Consider the following 22,376-nt stretch of genomic DNA (forward strand, 5'->3'; position numbering starts at 1 on the left):
TGAGATTTGCATCTCTCGTGAAGTCACCTACACAAGGCCTTCAGCTGTAGACACAGTTACTGCGCATGTGGCGCGCTGTGTTCGACCTGCACCTATCCCTCTCTCTCTCTCTCTCTCTCTCTCTCTCTCTCTCTCTCTCTCTCTCTCTCTCGTTCCCTCTCTCTCTCTCTCTCTCTCTCTCTCTCGTTCACTCTCTCTCTCTCTCTCTCTCTCGTGTCACCGGGTAATATATGAGCCGAGGTGGGGAGCTTTGCAAGCTAAGCACAATACCTGCCGTGAAATATGGACTTTTCAGAGTATATGCCTCGCAGGGCGCGGAGAGGACGGAGGGAGGGATTATCCGCCCCCTGCGTGAGTTGCCATGTGGACTCCCTCCCCCCACAAGATGCATGGACCAGGCATGGCCGACGTGTGTCCAGTCTGAAATCACAGATGTGTCCAGTCTGAAATCACAGGTGTGTACGACCTGTGCCACCAGGTGCTATGGTTATTATTGTCACGTTTCGGGACTCCTTGAAGTCCGGCCGGTAGCTGTCGCCCACCTGGATTGGGCACTCTGCCATGTTCCCCGGGGGTCCGCAGGCACCACTGCTGTCAGAGGTGGGTGGGCAGCCATGACAGCCCCCGGTGTCCCAGTTCGGGCACGGCCTCCAGTGGTACCTCAGGGCTCGAGTCGGGGTACCACGCGGGTGGATGGCATCCCCCCACTTATTTTACCGGGAGCTCGATAACTGGAACAAATGGAGCCACACATTCACTCTTTGGCCTCTCTGGGGCGAGATCGGAGCTCATTCAGAACGCTGCTCACGCGCAGGCTTCTCTGATGCAATCGCATCTAAGGGGTGAGCGAAGGGAGGCAATGAGTCTGATGGTGCAAGCCACCTTTCGTGACGTCACTTCCTGTTGTGACGTCAGCGTCCCCCACTTCTTTTTTTAGGACTTGTCCCCGGGTACGAGCCTAGTTTTAGCGTGTTTGCCAGGGATGGTTGTGTCGTTCACCAAGGCCCGGGTTCGATGGCTCAAGAATGATGACAATTATAAATCGAACATGTCGATAAATGTGCTGAGGACGGAAGCAGCCTGCACACTGTGCTCCATGGTACACCCACACCATGGCACATTCCAATCACCCGCAGCTGAGCCAGACACCATCTCCCCATCTGAATCACACGATGTAAACATGTGTCAGCGCTATTCTGCGCACATTTTACAGCCACATACACACAAGTCTATTGATTTCAAACCATGTGTGCGCTCACATCCGGACACCACAGCCAGAGTTGGTTTGAGTCTGCCTTTAGTCCCAGACTTGCATCTAATTTTTCCAAAATACAATGCAGTGTGTATAGCACCTCAGTCGAGGCGGGTTCCCAAAAGTGAACAGAAGGAAAACCCAACTGTGCTGAATCAAAAATATCATTGCCGTCCAAGGAAGAAGAGATAGCTTATTGAAGGGGCAGATGTATCAAGATTCAATTTTGCGATTCCTAAATAGCGATTTTTAAGGAATCGCTATTTAGAAATCGCAAAATGGAATGTATGAAAAAAATCGCTATTTTTTTGCTTTTCCTTACACTTCCTTATTTGCGAATTCGCATTTTGCGAATTCACAAATAAGGAATAATTTCCCATGCATGCCTATGGGCCCGGAGGCCCATAGGAATGATTTTGAACTAATTCTCAAATTGCGAATTTGCAATTTGCTAATCGCAATTTGAGAATTATTTCAAGGGTGCAGGGGTGTCTGAAAGACACCCTGCTGCACCCCTGAAATGTACATATGTGTGCATATGGCGCACATACATGCCCCATGGGCATGTGTGCGCGTCACATGCCACCTTAAAAAATTTGATACATTCAAAATCATGCAAAATGACCATTCGCGAGTCGCAAAGGCCGAAATTCTGCGAATTTCGGCCTTTGCGAGTCGCAAAACGGTTGATACATCTACTTTCATGGGATTTAGACGCTGAGAAAATGAACTGTAGTTTGCTGGGAACATGATGGTCTGTGGAGGATTTTTTCTAAATTGGAGACACAATAGAAGCAAGCCTACACCACCAAGGTACCAGGGCAGTAGACAGAAGAATTGCATACTTCTGTGATGAAAGGGACAAGGGTGTCAGTTGCCGTATGCTTGATGGGAGCAGGGTACATTACACAAAGGGAGCCTGATTGATGGAGAACACACATTTCTTGTTTAATTCTGTGGTCAAAGGAACAAAATCTATAACCCCTAGTGGGAAATGTCCATAATTGTGGGCATTACTACCTGTTTCTAACTAATCATTGGTAAATGTATTGGCTTGCTTATTTTCACAGTAGGATTTTATGTTGATTCAACATTTCACAAGAAGAAACTAGGGACCAAGAATGTAAAAGAAGGTTGGGAAAAATTATAATGAGTAACAAGATCCTGTTCTACATTAAATAATGTAGAGTACGGAATACCGTATCCTTTTACTCGGTCATCAAGGCATTGACGTAGCTCAGTGTTGATGAATGTGGCCATTAGAGGAAGCATGGTTTGTGGCTGCTGGGTCAAATGCCATGCTGAAATAAGATAGTTATGTAATTTTAGGAGAATTTAATGGATCCCTCTACACATGTCAAGTTCTGATTAATGGCTGTGGCCTGTTTTGTTGACTGAGGAGCTGAATCCCTTTTTTGGTGTGAATTTGAGGCAAGCCCTAATCTTGCATGGCTCACACTCAAATGGTCTCTTATCAGATGTGATTTGTTTCTTCTTAGTTCATTTAAATTTGCATTCTGGTTGGTTCTAATAGGATTCCTGTATTTATTTAATTTAGGAAGAGGAGAACTACAAGGAACCAGATTACAGGATGTGTGACTTTGCCCCCTCTCCCTAGATACCAGATCCTAGCAATAAATTAAATCTACCGCTGGATTTCACACTGTGAGCATTTCATCGAAGGTAGCTCCTCTTTCCTCCGATATCCACACTCCCCATCTTCCCTGCAGATATCTGTGTCATGAACACAAAGACACCGGACATCTTTGACCGCACAATGGACTTTGGCAGATGGTCATACTGCTCTTGAAGATGCGGATTGTGTCCGCTGGGCGGTGATTGCTCTATCTGCAATTTTGTTTCACCCAATTTTTGTGCTCTGTTGTTGAGCGGCAGCGTTTGTGAGTCTTGGACCATTGTGATTACACACCATTGAAGGTAATCCATTTGTGCTCTCTTCAGAGTACATGGGTGTCGTGACGTGCAAAGGCCTAAATCCCCAAATGATAGCTAAGAGAAATTAGTTGAGAATTGAGCGTTCTTGGATTTTGACATCAGACATCCCTTCAACTTGAAGTTCTACTCATAAGTAGGGTTGAGGGGGAGCTCCTATCTGGTCCAGAACATTCGCGGATGGTAGTGCGTGCACCAGGAGCAGGAAACGCCAATCCAAGGGCCCAGATATGTTGACACATTTCCTGTTTATAAATGCAGACGCATCACTTGCTGGATACCCATTGGCAGCCGTGGCCTTCTATCCGGATTAGGGATTACTGCCACTTGCACATTTCAGGATGAAAATATTGTGCATCTTAGCTTCCCGAGCACTCGGATCCCAGCGATTAGTCCCCACGGCTTATTCCGGGGCAGTGGGTGATGGCAAAGCCACTATGTAAAGCAGCTATATTCAAGCGCACGTAGCAGGAAGGGCTACTTTGCTGTTAATCTATGGATGCGAGTTTAAGATGATTTAAAAAAAAAAATCTAAGAAGTACATGAGCTAAAAAAAACATAAAATGAACGCTAAAGTAGCTTCTCCAAGGTATTAACGCTCCGGTTTGATAGTTTTAGAACACTTTGTCAGATGCAGTTCTTACTTTTTAATTTATATACATATAAACTTATGTAGATCCTGGGGCTAATTTGATAGATAGATAGAGATAGATGGATAGATGGATAGATGGATGGATAGATGGATGGATGGATAAATACGCACACGCACAGATACTTAGCCAGCCAGAAGAAGAAGCTTTCCAGGCTTCAGTAATACATATTTACAAGGGGGTGAAGTGTAGTTTAGGCCGAGTAAGCATATTCCCACTGCCTTCGCAGGGCAGCCGTGACATTTAGCAATATCCTCTGAAGAGCCACTTACTTCAAGCATTACAACCTTTGAGCCCCGTCCTCTCCGACTGGAAATAATTTGCCGCCAGCCTGTCTATTTTTTGAGGTGTGTTGGAAGAAAAAAAATCTAAAAGCAACAAGACACTACTGCTCACCCACAGTTTTCTTCACATGAAAAAGGAATTGAGCAGCTGGTTCTTCAATTTTCAAGAATTTAAAATGTGCCAAAGCCCTAGAAGGTCTTGGTTATGCATTTTTCGCTACTAAATTCGGAATATTATTTGTAGTTGATCTAAGTTCATCATTTAAATATGGCCCTCTGCATATATGTACGTTTTCCTTTTCTCTTTTATTTTTTGTTAATTTGATTCTTATCGCTCCGTGTCAGTCACCCTTCTTCAGTTAGGGCAGGATGAGAGGGGAGAGAGGGGACATTGCGCCTCTGAGACCTGTACCATTGATCACAAGGTCCAAAGTTTTCTTGGAGTTTTGTAAGATCTTTTTTTTTCTTTCGGAATCTTATATAGCGCAAACTTGACCCGAATCGGGTATCAGAGCGCTTTACATAGCACTAGTTGTGTTACATGAGGACACATTGATTTTTGTCAGGCACGGGGAGATTAAGTGATTTGCCCAGAATCACAGGATGTTAAGTGTCATTGCCAAGACTCGAACCCGGTTCCCTAGATTCGAGGTCGACCGCCCTAGCCGTTAGGCCAACTCCTTTACTAAGGGAATCATGTGAAGATAGTTATGCTAGTTATGAAATCCTCATCATTGGACCATGATCATTTTTACAATGTTCATGGTGGTCCATGGTGTTTGGGGTGGTTCATGCTCAGAGGTACTGTCAAGGGTTCCGGCAGGATCAACGAAGGTGCGGGAACTGAGAAAACAATGTTTATCATTATATAAATGAGTTGTCTTTAACCGTTTGCTGCTTTGAACGTTCAGCGCCAGTGCTGAACGGTCGGCCGTTGGACGTGCGCAGCACCACGGAGGTAGCTCGCGCGACGTCCAACGGCCGACAGCAGCAGCGAAGGGGTTAAAAAAAAAAAGTCCATATTAGTGTGATTTGTGGATTATAAAAATGCTTTGTCCCCATCAGTTTTTGCTAACTTTGGGTAGGCCCAGTCAGTGTTTCATTTGTAAAAAAAATCAGTGCCCAGGTTCTCATCAGGAGGCGGCCTGCACCAGCCTATTCCTCTTCTTAGTACCGCCTAAAACAGAACCTACTACAGAACCACGAAAGTAGGGAGAGGGTGTGGCATAATGGCCAGAGACAGGGAAGCAGGTTTAAGTCTCGGCATCAGCTCAACATCGTGTGATTCTGGAAACATCTCTTAATCTTACCCGTAAATGAATGTGTCCTTAACTGGTGCTCACGAAAAGTGCCGGTGTTGATGATTGAGTGCCGTTAAACCACCGGCTAAAACTAAGCACCAGACCTGGTCCTTAAACCATGCTGTTTGCCTGATTGCTCCAGTTCACTCCAGTTCACTGTAGTGGCATTCCTCTTCATGCTGTTTGCATGATTGCTTCAGTTTGTTTGAGTGGCATTTCTCATCCTGCCATATGTGTGATTGCTCCAGTTTAGTATAGCGGCATTCGTCATGTTGTTTGCGTGATTGGTTCTGTTTAGTGCAGTGGCATTTGTCATCATGCTGTTTGAGCGATTGCTCCAGTTTAGTGCTGTGGCACTTGTCATCATGCTGTTTGCATGATTTCCTCAGTGTGATGCGGTCGCATTCCTCATCACCCTGTTTGCGTGATTGCTCCAGTTTAGTACAGCGGCCTTCATCTTCATGCTGTTTGCGTGATTGCTCCAGTTTAGTGCAGCGGCATTCCTCTTCATGCTGTTTGCTTGATTGGTTCAGTTTAGTGCAGCGGCATTCGTCTTCATGCTGTTTGTGTGATTGCTCCAGTTTAGTGCGGTGGCACTCGTCATCGTGCTTTTTATGTGATTGCTTCACTAACAGTGGCCCTTGTCATCATGCTTTTTGTGTGATTGCTTCACTAACAGTGGTACTCGTCATCATGCTTTTTGTGTGATTGCTTCACTAACAGTGGTACTCGTTGTCATGCTGTTTGTGTGATTGCTTCACTAACAGTGGCACTCGTCGCCATGCTGTTTGTGTGATTGCTTCACTAACAGTGGCACTCGTCATCATGCTGTTTGTGTGATTGCTTCACTAACAGTGGCACTCGTCGCCATGCTGTTTGTGTGATTGCTTCACTAACAGTGGCACTCGTCTTCATGCTGTTTGTGTGATTGCTCCAGTTTAGTGCGGTGGCACTCGTCATTGTGCTTTTTATGTGATTGCTTCACTAACAGTGGCCCTTGTCATCATGCTGTTTGTGTGATTGCTTCACTAACAGTAGTACTCGTTGTCATGCTGTTTGTGTGATTGCTTCACTAACAGTGGCACTCGTCGCCATGCTGTTTGTGTGATTGCTTCACTAACAGTGGCACTCGTCATCATGCTGTTTGTGTGATTGCTCCAGTTTAGTGTGGTGGCACTCGGCATCATGCTGTTTGTGTGTGTGATTGCTTCACTAACAGTGGCACTCGTCAACATGCTGTTTGTGTGATTGCTTCACTATGTGGCACTCGTCATCATGTTGTTTGTGCGATTGCTCCAGTTTAGTGCGGTGGCACTCGTCATCATGCTGTTTGTGTGATTGCTTCACTAACAGTGGTACTGGTTGTCATGCTGTTTGTGTGATTACTTCACTAACAGTGGCACTCGTCATCATGCTGTTTGAGCGATTGTTCCAGTTTAGTGCTGTGGCACTTGTCATCATGCTGTTTGCATGATTTCCTCAGTGTGATGCGGTCGCATTCCTCATCACCCTATTTGCGTGATTGCTCCAATTTAGTACAGCGGCCTTCATCTTCATGCTGTTTGCATGATTGCTCCAGTTTAGTGCAGCGGCATTCGTCTTCATGCTGTTTGCTTGATTGTTCCAGTTTAGTGCAGCGGCATTCGTCTTCATGCTGTTTGTGTGATTGCTCCAGTTTAGTGCGGTGGCACTCGTCATCGTGATTTTTGTGTGATTGCTTCACTAGCAGTGGCTCTTGTCATCATGCTGTTTGTGTGATTGCTCCAGTTTAGTGTGGTGGCACTCGTCATCATGCTGTTTGTATGATTGCTTCACTAACAGTGGCACTCGTTGTCATGCTGTTTGTGTGATTGCTTCACTAACAGTGGCACTCTTCGCCATGCTGTTTGTGTGATTGCTTCACTAACAGTGGCACTCGTCATCATGCTATTTGGGTGATTGCTCCAGTTTAGTGTGGTGGCACTCGTCAACATGCTGTTGTGTGATTGCTTCACTATGTGGCACTCGTCATTATGTTGTTTGTGTGATTGCTCCAGTTTAGTGCGGTGGCACTCGTCATCATGCTGTTTGTGTGAATGCTTCACTATGTGGCACTCGTCATCATGTTGTTTGTGTGATTGCTCCAGTTTAGTGTGGTGGCACTCGTCATCATGCCGTTTGTGTGATTGCTTCACTAACAGTGGTACTCCTTGTCATGCTGTTTGCGTGATTGCTCCAGTTTAATGCGATGGCACTCGTCATCATGCTGTTTGTGTGATTGCTCCAGTTTAGTGCGGTGGCACTCGTCATCATGCTGTTTGTGTGATTGCTTCACTAACAGTGGTACTCCTTGTCATGCTGTTTGTGTGATTGCTTCACTAACAGTGGCACTCGTTGTCATGCTGTTTGTGTGATTGCTTCACTAACAGTGGCACTTGTCGCCATGCTGTTTGTGTGATTGCTTCCCTAACAGTGGCACTCCTCATCATGCTGTTTGTGTGATTGCTTCACTAACAGTGGCACTCGTCATCATGCTGTTTGCGTGATTGCTCCAGTTTAGTGCAATGGCACTCGTCATCATGCTGTTTGCGTGGTTGCTCCAGTTTAGTGCGGTGGCACTCGTCATCATGCTGTTTGTGTGATTGGTCCAGTTTAGTGCGGTGGCACTCGTCATCATGCTGTTTGCGTGATTGCTCCAGTTTAGTGCGGTGGCACTCATCATCATGCTGTTTGCGTGATTGCTCCAGTTTAGTGTGTGGTGACACTTGTCATCATGCTGTTTGTGTGATTGCTTCACTATGTGGCACTCGTCATCATGCTGTTTGCGTGATTGCTCCAGTTTAGTGTGGTGGCACTCGTCATCATGCTGTTTGTGTGATTGCTTCACTAACAGTGGCACTCGTCATCATGCTGTTTGTGTGTGTGACTGCTTCACTAACAGTGGCACTCGTCATCATGCTGTTTGTGAGATTGCTTCACTAACAGTGGCACTCGTCATCATGCTGTTTGTGTGTGTGATTGCTTCACTAACAGTGGCACTCGTCGCCATGCTGTTTGTGTGATTGCTTCACTAACAGTGGCACTCGTCGCCATGCTGTTTGTGTGATTGCTTCACTAACAGTGGCACTCGTCTTCATGCTGTTTGTGTGATTGCTCCAGTTTAGTGTGGTGGCACTCGTCATTGTGCTTTTTATGTGATTGCTTCACTAACAGTGGCCCTTGTCATCATGCTGTTTGTGTGATTGCTTCACTAACAGTGGTACTCGTTGTCATGCTGTTTGTGTGATTGCTTCACTAACAGTGGCACTCGTCGCCATGCTGTTTGTGTGATTGCTTCACTAACAGTGGCACTCGTCATCATGCTGTTTGTGAGATTGCTACACTAACAGTGGCACTCGTCATCATGCTGTTTGTGTGTGTGATTGCTTCACTAACAGTGGCACCCGGCGTGTCTGCCTCATCACCCTGTTTGTACGATTGGCCCAGTTAGGTGTGTCGGCATTCTGCATCACACTGTTTGCGTGATGCAGCTCAGTGTGAGCTATTTACACTAGTGTTCCAGTATGGTGTTGCGGCATCTCTCATCAAGCTGTTTGTACGAATGCTTACGTTTGGTGTGGTGGCATTCCACATGATGCTGTTTGGTGATGATTTGAACTTCTTGGCAAGGAGCAATATGGTTCTGTTCAAAGGTTTGGGAGAAATTGCGCTGCAAAGCAATTGGCAATCAAATCTGGAAAATCAAGATGAGGAAAAAACATGAATGTACAAAGATGTGGAACTTCAGTTCTGTACACTGTTCAAGGAAAATATTTGCAAACTCCATAAAGGTACACAAAAATCGTGAGTTAGAGTTATCTACAAGTTATTGCTGGTGAATAAATCCAGCAAATTTCCATTCAGCTGGCGTATTTTTAGCAAAGACAAGTAAAACACTATGGGGCTGATTATGATGGAGGAAGGACCGCCACCGCAGGGCCGGTGGTGGCAACCGCCGGCCCTGCGGTGGCGGCCCTTCCGCCATCGAACAGATAGTTCCCCACCGCCAGATTAGGATGGCGGTGGGGACATGAATGTGTCCGCCACCAGCATTCTTCCCGATTGCCTGGCGGACTATCCAGGGAGCCCAAAATGGTGGCAGTGCCTAGCAGGCGCCGTCCACCAAATTAGGATGCCAGCTTTAACTGGCCTTTCCATGGCATCGATGCCGCCATGGAAAGGCATACGGTGTATTGCCATGGAGCCCGTTCCGGGCCCCCGGGGGGGGTGGTGGCTGAACTTGGGGGTACCTGTGGTACCCCCGGGCAGGCACTGTGCGGTGCCTGCCACATTGTGCATCGCAATGTAAAACATGGTATTTTAACATTGCGTAGGGTCCTGCAGCTAGCAGCACCGCCCGCAAAGCTAACCTACTAGGATGCGCCGGCCGGTGTGGAAGGCGCATCCTAATACGGCGGGTGGGACTGACCCACCTATGGTGGACGGTCTCAGCTCCGCAGGAATGGCGGGCGGACGTAAGACCGCCCGCCATCCTAATAGGCCCCTTAGATGTTTTTGATCAATGACAGTGCTGAAGAAGTAAACCAGAAAAAAGAAAAAGTTTCCAAAGGAGTAATTGGACCAGAAATTGCTAACTTTGTAAAGTGTGTTAATTTGACCTTTGACATCTTCTGTAGGAATAATAATGCCACCAGTAAGACTGTTATTTTCTGTAAGTGAAAGCTCACAAGCCATAGCTTTCTTATTTCCCCTACCTGAATTTATGACTTCTGGGTAAGAGGCATAGAAGACGAAGGTGGGGAAGTCATACCACCATTCTGAAGGGTAAGATTTCAATGTAAGTGGTGGGTCCTTTGGGGCTCTGTGGAAAGAGAAGTTCTGGGAGTACACCAGGGAAAGGCTGTGGCAGTCCCTGGAGGTAAGGGAGAACTATTTGCTCAAAAGTCATCTCACAGTAGACTTAGTTGTCCAAGCTTTGTCGTGAAGGCCAAGAAGGAGCTTATCCGGGGTGAGGTCGTGGTTAGATTAAATCTGCAGGCTGGAATGACTTGAGGGGCGGTTACTGTCCCTCTTAAATTGTAAAAACCAGATTTGCTCTCCTGGCAACATGCATTAAGATTCATAAAACCCCCAAAAATGTCAACAGTGGTGACTCAGATGTCAACAGGGACCATTTTTTTCTAATTCTGCCCAGGCTCCATGCATCATCTACCCAATATTAGTGTTTGTGACTACGGAAAGAACGTTTCTTTGCTTAAATCATCTTTTGCCTCTTAAAGTGACCAGGCTAGAGCGGAAGAGGCGAAAATACACCGGATCAGTTCTTCTGCATCTGTGATGACTGGACTATCGGACTACGGGCCACCGTTGCCTCCACACATGTTGGCCAACGTCAACCCGAGCTGACTGGCATCCGTTGACTGATCTACACATGGTTACCATGTCTCTTCCTTCTTATGCCCTTATGCTTCCTTCAAATCCAGTTGCTTTTTACTACCAGTCCCCCCCCCCAGCTGTTTACTGTTTGCATCATCTGAGCCCCCCACCCCACCCCCTTCTGTCTCAAGCTCCACCATTCCATCACCTGGACACCTCCACCTCCCTTCCGTCCTACACTCTTTTTGTTATGGAGCACCCTCCATTGGCCTCCTCCATCCCATCATGTTTTGACTGCACCCACCCACCCTACCATATGCCCCAAGCCCACCTACGTCACTGAGGCCATGTTCTCCCCCGCGCTTCCTCGTCTCTTGGTACCTCCCACCCCATCCTCTGCTCATGTCTTCCCTGTCACCGTCACTCTCCATTGTCTCGCGGTCCCACGCCTCAGCAGAGCATTCACTTTCTTTGCTGCTCTTTCCGCTTCCACATACATACGTTCATCCATACATCTGTGGGGCGACGCATTCAGTGGCTGCCTTTCATTGCCTCACAGTAGCAGGCGAGCAGGAAGGAAGCAGTGGGCGGCGGTGAAATGTGTTTTTTCTGTGCCTTGGAGAGTTTTATACATATGCTGGTTTTATTTATATTTGTAAATTTAAATCAGTTTTTTTTAGCAAGTAACTAATTTATTTTCTCGGATTTACGCATCGAGCACAGGGGCTGAGTGCGAGTTACACAGGTAACAGGGGCGGCCTTAGGCATGTGCAAGCTGTGCACCTGCACAGGGCCACCAAACCCCAGGGGCCACGACGACCTATATCCTTAATATAATAATCCTCTGAGGATGGATACATATTTGTGTGGCGGCCCCTGGCAGGGATTTGGGGGCCCTCGGCTCTGTTCCACTTCCAAACACCCCTCCCGCCCTCCCCCCCTTACTGACCTCCACGCTCCGCCCCGCCTGGACCTCATCTTCCGGGCCCCCCTACCTACGCTCCCTGCCCAGGGCCACCATGAACCTAGAGCCGCCCCTGCAGGTAATATAGTTTTGCAAAACGTATAGGAAAGTACAGTCGATAAACATTGTTACAGTGGTAGAATAAATACATACACTTTTGCAATGACAGCATAGATGCGTCGGTGGGAAGGGGCAAGGGGTGAAGGGGGGTAGGGGCGTACAAGGACGATACCCCAAAGAAATAGCTCTTGGCTGATATATGAATTAAGGTATACCTAGGAGGCAATCACGTGGTGTTTTCAAGAAATCAAGAGAAAACAGAGCTCTTGAGCCTAAAAATGATGTCAGAGTCAGGTAAAAAAATCGCATAAAAAATGAAAGCTACCTGAAATGTTCTTTGCATTATTGTTAAAGACAAAATGTCAGAAACACAGAAGAGGGAATGGACCTGTTCTATTTCATGCACAGCCTCTCTCTTGATGTGGGGAACAGCTTTTCCAGCTCAGTCTATTATTCAGCATTATCGACCACGTAACTGGCCAATAATCAGAGTAATAAACCTTTTGGCTACGGTTATTAACTAGCTCAAAGTCAATAATACGATCAACGGGAACAGATCAGAGCGGTCACCCCTCCCCCCATTTGCACCTCCCCCAAGTCAGCTGTCTGCTCCGAGATGGCCTAAACTGGGGCTTTTATGAGCAGTTATGGACTGCAGCCCTGGCAGCCGGATTAGTCATCAGCGTTGTAATTCGGCTCGGGCAAAAGTTCCGCTACGCGGGCGTAATTTTGCCTCATTATAGTAATTTTGTGTCACGCTTGTTCCATTAAACAACCGCAATTACGCTATTACGCCGTGTGCCACAGTGCTGCGCTGTCCATGCCAAACATTTAGCACGAGCACTTGGCCATAACGCAGACAGCGTCTGTTTGCAGGGCTGGCGTTTTTGTTTTTTTATTAAATGCGCAATTCTTCTAAAGCATCCTCGCTTCAACAGTTCACGCAAGGGCTTGTTGCTCTAAAAAAAAAAAAGAGCTCCAAGTGTCGATTTTGCATTTCGCGTCAGTCCCCCAAAATTTCGCGTAATTGCGCCATGCCGAATTACTCCGATTTTCCATTACACTGAATTGTAAAGTCATTTTAGTAAAGATATTTTACCATTTTCTAGCAACCTGCAGTAAGAGCAGATGCTTCGAAAGTGACACCACAGACTTCTGAAAGGTGCTGCCAGATCATTCAAGTGACAGATTGTGTGCTGATTAAGAATGAAAATATTTAGCATGCAACCTACGAATGGTGTTATTTTATACCTATATTACAATTTTCATCAATTCGCCTGGGGCTAAGACCTGTAAAAGACAAGGCCACCTCTGGAAACATGGTGAAATGATGACAAGTTATGGAAGTAGGCGGATGGCACCCTCACCTTTTAGTAGTTATTCCGCGTTTGTGCATCGTGTCACCGGTGTGGCTCGCCCACTGACCATGTGGCAGCGGTCGTCTCTAGACACTAAGGGTTCTTTCTGAGTTAGAGAGGGGCCTGCTGGGGGTCTAAGCCAGTGGGAGGCACTCACACTTTGATATTTCGCTGCAGCCCTTTAATGCAAAATGTAATGGAGATTTCTAACACTGGCTTAGCAAGTACCTGCCTGCTGAGAGTGAGTGAACTGCATCCAGGGCTTTAAGTGGGATGAAAAAACTGGGGGGTCTCAAAGGGGCGTGGCCAGTGTAATTAAGGGTGTGGCTTAAAACACGTAAGCTCAAAATCTGTGTTTAGCATAGTGTGCCGCCCGACTTGTATTTTTCTGTTTCTGTCATTGCATCCAGATATAATACAAGTAACATCATACCTACAACAAGCCAGGACTATTGGCTTTGTCAATGGTTGTTAGCTGCGTAAGATAAATAAGCAGCAACTATGGCTTGTATATGATATTGAAAAAGCTTCCAATTACAGCCCTGGTGACACCACAACAACGCTGCTGCTCCTGAGTTTCAAAAAAGAGAAGGGAAATCCAGAGAGAAAATGACTCTCTTTAAAGGATTTCCTTCCCCTATAACGCTCCCCTGGCATGACGTCATGCCGTAACTTCTCCACTAGTGAAAAGTGAACAGTGTGAGCACGCGCACTTTGATGTGCCTGCTGTCACTGCAGTCCGGACAAAAATGGACGGCCTGTGCCAGGGCACAAAACAGAGCCCGATAGGGACTCGTTTCGAGGCCCCCTTTAAAAAACTGCCGGTGCTCAGACCCGGTGAGACCCAGCCCACTTAAAGCCCTGACTGCATCTACCCTAATGCCTTGGGAGGACTGGTGCAACACATTTCAGTGGCGTAATATTAGCCCCTGTGGTGCAGGGGATGGACCCCAAGCTCTAGCCACCCGACAATGTGCACGGGTGGCGGGCCCCAGGCCTGAGGGCTCCTGTCTGGGTCTGATGGGCTTGGGGACCCTTCTTGTACTTTGCAGGGGGGCCCCCTCAAGTTTTGTTACACCACTGACATTTGTAGGTTGCAAAACTACACCTTCGAATTGTTTAAGGGGCTCCTTCCGAACAAAAGCGAGTTCCATTGGTTGTATAAGGCAGGGGGTTCCCCCAACACTTTCCATCTTCTTCTCATGAAGAACAGTTTAGTTGCGGCTTAGTCAACACTCTCACATGTTTTTAGGTGTTCCGGGTTGTGGGTTCGCCCTGGCGGTTTTCAATAATGCGCTACATAATTACATATTTGAGGATGGTCTTGGGGTTAATGCGGCCCACGCTATGCCACACTGAGCATATAGGAGAGTCTAACACACAGTCCCATACAAAGCCTTACACAACACTGCACCCGCATACCTGAACAACTGCATACACTTCCGCCAGCTTGCCAGACACCTACGCTCTGCATCACTCTCACACACCCCGCATTCACAGAAGCAGAGCACGAGGTCGCTCATTCTCCTACATCGCACGCAAAGCATGGATTAGCCTCTCTCAACACATCAGAGCCTCCTCCTCACTTCTTGAGTTCCACTGGAAGCGGAAGACCTGACTCTCCGAAAAGTGTTGCGGGGGCTAGACGCCTACACACCTGCTCAAGCGCCTGGATACCCTCACGGGTGATTAGTGCTCTATACAATTTGCCTTAACATAACATAAAATGTCAAAAAATTATCGATGCAAAAAACATTGTAGTTGTCCAAGCAACAAAACAGCGAATCTCTATTCCAAATAAAGCTTGTTTATGCCTCTGTTTGACATCAGCACCTCATGTTTTTCATAATGCAATAACACAAGCGACAATGCCAGTCAATGTCATGCATTTAATCTGTTGACGGCGGCGCAAATTAAGCCTCGGTGCAGGTGATTTATGGAGTGGGCGTGTTTCGGACGGCCCCCACCTGTCCTCCGCACGCGCCCACTGTGACGTCGGATGGCCAGGGGCCGTCCAACGCACCGAACGGGTTAAACAGCTCAGTGTGCCAAATCACTCACTGTGGGGATAAGTGATCTTTGCAAGTCTCAGATTTGAGTTCCAAAGGGCATACTCTGCTTTTATGATTTCCATACATGGAGTGATTGCACTGTTCACTTAGGGTGTGTGGTCATGATAAGCATTTTGAATCCACAGGAATGGTGTGGTTCAAGCCATAAATACATATTTAAGTGCAGTGTGGTTACTGCTATTATCATGTCTGAACTGCAGAACATAGAACAGTTGGCTAAGACCACCGCAATCCACCAGGTTACTTACAACATGAATCCCATTCTCAGTGGCAAGTGGACTTGCCTCACCTAACTGTGATAAAGAGAGAAGACATCCAAGATTGGACCACCCTATTGGGCAATCAAATCATTGGTGATTGGGTGGTCTGACAGGTTAGTGTGTGGGCCTGTTTCATGGTCTGTTGGTCTGGTTATGACTTGTTGATTTTCCTGATATTAAAACAAACTTTGGCCGCAGTAAGCTCAAATCCATGCAGTCTTCCAAACTTTGAAACCACTTATACAGGGTGTCTTTAAAAGTTCAAAACTGCCACAATTTGCAAACATAGGCCACTGTTTTAGCTATCTAATTCACTAATGGGGTGCACTTTTATTTTGGTGCCAGTCTTATTTTCTGTCCCAGTCCAACCCTGCAGACATCCGCAGTATCCAGGAATTAATAAACAGATTATGATGCATGCCTCACTTGTTCTCGATATGGCTGTGCTCTACTGTTCTATAGGCCTTTATTTTGTGATGCATTCCATTGGGTCGAATGGAGAATGGACCGGTGACCGGGGAATTAATATTTGTCGGGAGGGGCATTGTAGTATACCAGTCCATTGCTCAACCTATAGCACTAAGTTAAAAGAATAAATTGCCTTCTGCTTGACCTACAACAAGAGTGAATGTGTTACTTTTGTCCCCAAGTAGTGACCGACTGGCAGTAGAATGACAGAATGACACTCGATTTTAAAAAATTGTATCTGTGTTTTTAAATTGTTTGCCATACTTTGCACTGACCCCTGGCACCCACCTCTACAGCGCCGAGCAGCAGATTCACTTGCTGTCCTGGGAAAAAACGCTGGTTCACCGCCGCCATTACCTTGTCCAAGGGAGCCACGAGGCACGCCCACCTCGGCTGGCCACGCCCCCTCCCAGTGATACAAATAGAGCGCCCTGAATACTAGCGCTGCTCTATTGACAGAGAGACTCCTGAGGCGGAAAGCCGGGAGTGTGGGCTCAGAAACCACTCGATTTAAAAAAATTGTATCTGTGTTTTTAAATTGTTTGCCATACTTTGCACTGACCCCTGGCACCCACCTCTACAGCGCCGAGCAGCAGATTCACTTGCTGTCCTGGGAAAAAACGCTGGTTCACCGCCGCCATTAACTTGTCCAAGGGAGCCACGAGGCTCGCCCACCTCGGCTGGCCACGCCCCCACTCTGACGCCCGAACATCTACTATAAACATGAGTCAAGGCCGGAAGCGCAGCGGACGAGCGCCGAAGGCGCGCTTATAGCAAGCTCGTCTGCGCTCGTCAGCGCCGAGGCAGCGCCAGACGCCAGACACCATGCCTCTCGTCATTGTGGTAAGCCTACCTACTCTAGAACTGAGTTACTTAGCTTACGACACCTCAGGCAGGGATGCGCTATCCTCAACCCCTCCCTCATACACTCTCCCCGAGTATGTTCATGTGGGTTCTCCCTTCCAATCCCCCACCGGCAAACCCCCCACGCCAGAGCTGAATGCTCAAAAATTAAAATTGGCCACTTAAATGTCCGATCCATGCCCAAACACCACGCTGAAATCTGCGACTTGTTCACTAACCATGCCCTGGACATATTATTTCTTACGGAGACGTGGCTCCATGATGATATGGACTCTGTACTGAACCTGGCAACCCCTACAGGCTACACTATCCACACTCTCAACAGAAATTCCAGTGGCGGTGGGATCGCTGTGATGACCAAAGCGAATTTTACGTGTCAGCTTACTAAAGCTTGCATTTCAGATAGCGAATGCACTCGCTACAATATTAAAATTAATTCTCAGCTCAGCTTGGTAGGTTTTCTGATTTATAGGCCCCCAGGAAATGATGGTAAATTCATCGCCTCACTCCTTAAGAGCCTCTGCTCCCAGATTACGGATACCGCTAACTTCACTGTAATTGGGGACCTGAACATTCATTTTGATCAAACTGGAGACTCTAAAATTAACACTCTATTAGCGGACTTAGGCGCGCTACAATTAGACCAACTCATAAAGGGCCCCACGCACACAGGTGGTCACCTCCTAGACCCTATCTTTTCAAACATCACCAATGCAATGGTCGAAATGCCTATCCCCATGACCTGGACTGACCATTATCTAGTATCCATGTCAATTCCCTGTAAAAACCTCTTGCTTAATGTACCCTCCCAGCAGATCCAGAAAAGACCCTGGAGGAAGCTCCGCCTGGAGGACTTCCACGGTCTCCTCACTTTGTGTCCTCCCCAATTTAGCGAAGACCCTGATCATGGATACGACCAATTCTGCAACTGGATCAGCCAAGCCCTGGATACTCTGATCCCCACTAAATGGATCAAAGCACGTACTCATGAATCCAGTCCCTGGTATAACAAACAACTGGCAGCACTAAAAAAAGAATGCAAAAAAGCTGAAAGATGCTGGAGAAAGGACTATGAGCCTGCCCTCAAGGTCCTATATACAAAAGCCAAAAAAAATTACCACCGGAGCATATGCAAGACCAGGGCAACCTACTATGCCTCGGAGACTAAAAACAGCAATAACGCATCAAAAACCATCTTCAAAATTCTTAAAGAACTGAGCTCCAAAAAAACAAGGGCTAACCCGAACCCCTCACCTACGCTATGCGAGATCTGGCCTCCTACTTCTTAGAAAAAATTCAGAAAATCTACAGCACTTTTCCCCCTATTCCAGAACTCACTCCCTCTGATGATCCCAATAAACCCAGCCTCGCTCACATTCCGCCTCTCAGCCAAGAAGACTTTTCTAAAATCTGTAATAAAATCAAGTCCGGCTCACCAGCAGACCCTCTCAAACCTGATACCTTTAGAGAAGCAGATGAAATTGTTCAAGGCCCTTTGCGGGGGATCATTAACAAATCCTTTTCCACTGGTATAATCCCCTCCAAGTGGAAACAGGCCCGGATATCACCTATTATCAAAAAGCCCACACTTGACCCCAATAAACCAGAAAACTTTAGGCCAATATCCCTCCTCCCTTGGCCAGCCAAGGTAGCAGAAGCTCATGTTAACAACATCCTGACCAATCATCTGACATCTAATAACATGTTAGACTGGTCCCAACATGGCTTCCGGGCTGGCCATAGCACTGAGACAGCTCTACTAAGTGTGACTGAACATCTCCGCACCATTCTAGATTCTGGTGGAACGGCAGCACTGATCCTCCTCGATCTCAGTGCTGCCTTCGACACGGTGTCACACGAGGTTTTGTTGCTCAGGCTAAAAGAGGCCGGGATAACAGGGCTAGCACTTGAATGGTTCAGAAACTTCCTTTCGGGCCGGTCCTTCCGAGTCTCCACCCCCCCCACCTCTCCAGGGAATGTCCCATTGAACAGGGTGTACCCCAAGGCTCTGCTCTCAGCCCCACCCTGTTCAATGTGTATGTTCAGCCCCTGGCGGAGGTGGCTAGAAGACACGGACTGTCGCTCGTTTCCTACGCTGACGACACTCAGCTGGTGGTGGCACTGAATGATGAAAGTGGACTTAGTACCCAAAAATTCCAACGCACCCTAGTGGACAGCACAGATTGGATGACAAAGAACTACCTTCAGCTCAATGCCGGTAAAACCGAGGTGCTGGTGGTAGGAAAAAACACTACAGCCTGGGGGGATAACTGGTGGCCAGTAGATCTAGGTCAACCACCGGAACCCAAGGACTGTGTCAAAAATTTGGGAGTCTGGGTAGACTCTGCCCTTAAATTCACTCAACATACAAAAAAAGTGGCAGCAACCTGCTTCGGTATTTTAAGAAATCTCAGACCCATCCTTGGTTTCTTTGACAACCAAACCCGTCAGACGATAGTACAGGCAGCCATCCTCTCCAGGTTGGACTATGCCAATTCCCTTCTCCTAGGGACTAACGTAGCTGAAAAAGCCAGACTTCAACTAGTACAGAACGCTGCCGCCAGGGCGCTGGTAGGCATCCCCCGCTATGCGTCTGTAACCAGTACTCTCACCAAACTCCACTGGCTCCCAATGGAGAAACGAATTCAGTTCAAAACTCTCTGCCTAGCTTTTAAAATTCTGAAAATGGCTTCCCCACCCATGCTCAGCCCCCTTCTGTCCAATTGCGTCCCTCGACGTACTCTACGCTCAGAAGGTCAAAATCTGGCAATAGTACCTCGTATCAAACTATCCAGGATGGGCGGCCGCTCCTTCAAATACTTGGCCGCAAAACTCTGGAACAACCTCCCTGACCCTATCAGGGAGATACAGGACTTGCAGTCCTTTAGGAAAGCTATAAAAACTCACCTCTTCTGCTAAAATTCTTCTCCCCCCCCTTTCCTTCTGATCCCATTTCCTGCCCATTCCTCTGACAGTAAGCGCCGGGACGCCCCTTGGCTGGGGCAGCTGCACGCTATACAAGCTCTTTTAACATTAATATTAACATTAACAGAAGATGTTCATTGTTCCTCAGCGCATCGAGAAACAATGTTAGGGTCAAGGCTAGGCCGCGCAGATCCGTGGTGAACTTGGTCGGGTAGAGGCGGTCCTGTCTTGGGCGGTTTCAGCCCGTTTAGATTTGAAATGGCCCACATACTCCTCCTCCCCAACTGACACTTTAAATCCAGATCCAATCTTCTGAGCATCGCTGACTAGATGTGTGCCGCGTCTCTGACAGATCGCTCAAAGCGGCATTGACGACAGCTGTCAGCCATGATCAAAATGGATGAGACCTCTTCAAAGTTTTTTCCCCCTAATACCTACAATTTAGTGACACTTCCAAAGATCTCTAGCTGCTAATTATTCCAAAAATAAAATTACATTGAGTTGACTGGGAATTGTCGCACAAGCCCACTAGAATCCTGTGCCGTGTGCTCTAGAAACGAATTGTTTTGACGCATCAGTTCATTTTTTATAAATTGTAAAAGTAACTCGTTTTAATGACGCCGGCAGGTGGTAAAAGACCATTACCATTAAATAATATGAGCGTGCTGAGAGCGTGCCCACACAGCCTTGCAGTCACATTAGCAGAATAATACACTAATGCATTGGCATTTACATGGACTACCTCGAAATTATATTACCATGAATGCAGTTTCATTATATGTATTTAAATTAGGCAGCAGTGGGCACATTGACCCACGCAAATATAAGGTTAATGTTTGGAGTCATTGAAGTGTGACATATGTTTGTTATACAGATCAAGGAAATATCACATTTACGAGTACATTACCACTGATCTAAGCTGTACTGATGCATTCAGTGGTCTTGAACGACAAGAAGGAGTAAAAGCAAGAACGCTTATACCGATACGCGCACGCCAAGGAAGAGAACACGGCAACAGGCTATTGCTTCCTGGTGTTGCTAGCAAGCTTGTGAAGGTGGTCCTGCTTAGAAGAGTGTCTACTCTATGTAGCCTTTTGTAAGAGTGCTTGATCACCCACTTGTTTTATTACCAGCAGATGCACAGATCAATGGAGCCCTTTCCTTAGCCACCAATGTGTCTTCAGAAGCTGATGGGGATTCACAACATTTCTCTTTCCATAAATTTGCTGAAAGATTTGTGGATGGGTTTGGCTTCCATTTGCTTGATAGTTGTTGCGAAAGATCCCCAATTTATTGGATCACCGAAAGATCTAAGTCCTCGGAGGATAAAAATATAAGCCCGAAGATACAAAGATCGCTCCTTTGGCAACGCGGTGTGTTAAAGGGAATACTTGTGTCACTAGGAAACCAGTACCTGATGGTGATGGGACACTTAATTTTACTACAGCCTGTCAAGAATTGTTTGGATCAATTCCAAATGGTGCACCGAATAGCAGGTACACACAAGGAGTGGGATTTGTTTTACTGAATTCTAGGAGCCATCTTGGCTTTTGCAAAAGCTATCATTGCCTTCTAGTTTAACCACATCGACGCTGATGACGAGCTCAGCTCGTCATGAGATACACCTCTCGTATGCTCATGACGAGCTGAGCTCGTCATGAACCGCGGGATTTTCAAATCTTCAGCGCACAGCGGGAAAATGCGCCGCACCGATGCGGTTAAAGAGGGAGCAGTGTTTCTTAAAATTCTTAGCTCCAGGAGACAGAGCCGCAACCTCATCGGTGCCAAGGAGAGCCTAATTTAAGTTTAAAGCTTAGATTAGTGGACTGACGAATGGCAGGCGCGGACATTCTCTGGTCAAAAACTGAAGTTCAGACCTCTTCAGCACCTACCTATGACATCACCTGAGTTCAGACTCAGCCACTGACTACCCTGTGTCTTTGCATGTCCATCTTGAAGGCTTCTAAGAATGTTGCTTCAGCATCTAGATCTCACCAGAGCTGGAAAGAATCAGGGTTTTGCAACCGAGGCGCGATAACAGCCAACCCAATCATAGGAGGTTTGCCACCCCTCAAAAAAATCCAATATTTTGTGACAAACTCAGACCTATTTAGCAGGTACAGATTAACAATATGCGCCTATGTAAATTCAGAATTTACAAACTTTGCCTAAAAAATACAGTGTTATGTTTCACAGAGCACTTAAGAGGGAAGAAGCTGAGATATGGGCACAGGGTCCACGAATAGTACTCAAGGGCACAGAGGGTACAGAAGCTTGCTGATGTTGCATATCCAAAATGGCACAATGATGCCATGAATGTTGTTGGTGGATGCATTTTAGTTGCAGAAGATATTGTAGAGATAAACAATCTCTGGTCTTGTCCCATGTACCAAATGATTTTCTCAAGAATGCGTGATGTAGATAATGGCTGCATTTCAGTACACTTGTCCGGTTGTCCAATACACTTTGTCTACAATGTCCCTTACTCAGGACTTTAAGTGGGCCGGGTCCTGCCGGTGCTCAGCACTGACAGTTCTAAAAAGCAGGTCCTGAGACGAGTCTCTATCAGGCTCTCCGTTTTTGCCCTCACCCTCAGGATGAAAAAAAAAT

The sequence above is a fragment of the Lissotriton helveticus genome, chromosome 7 (assembly GCF_964261635.1).
Source record: "Lissotriton helveticus chromosome 7, aLisHel1.1, whole genome shotgun sequence".
Classification (NCBI taxonomy): Eukaryota; Metazoa; Chordata; class Amphibia; order Caudata; family Salamandridae; genus Lissotriton; species Lissotriton helveticus.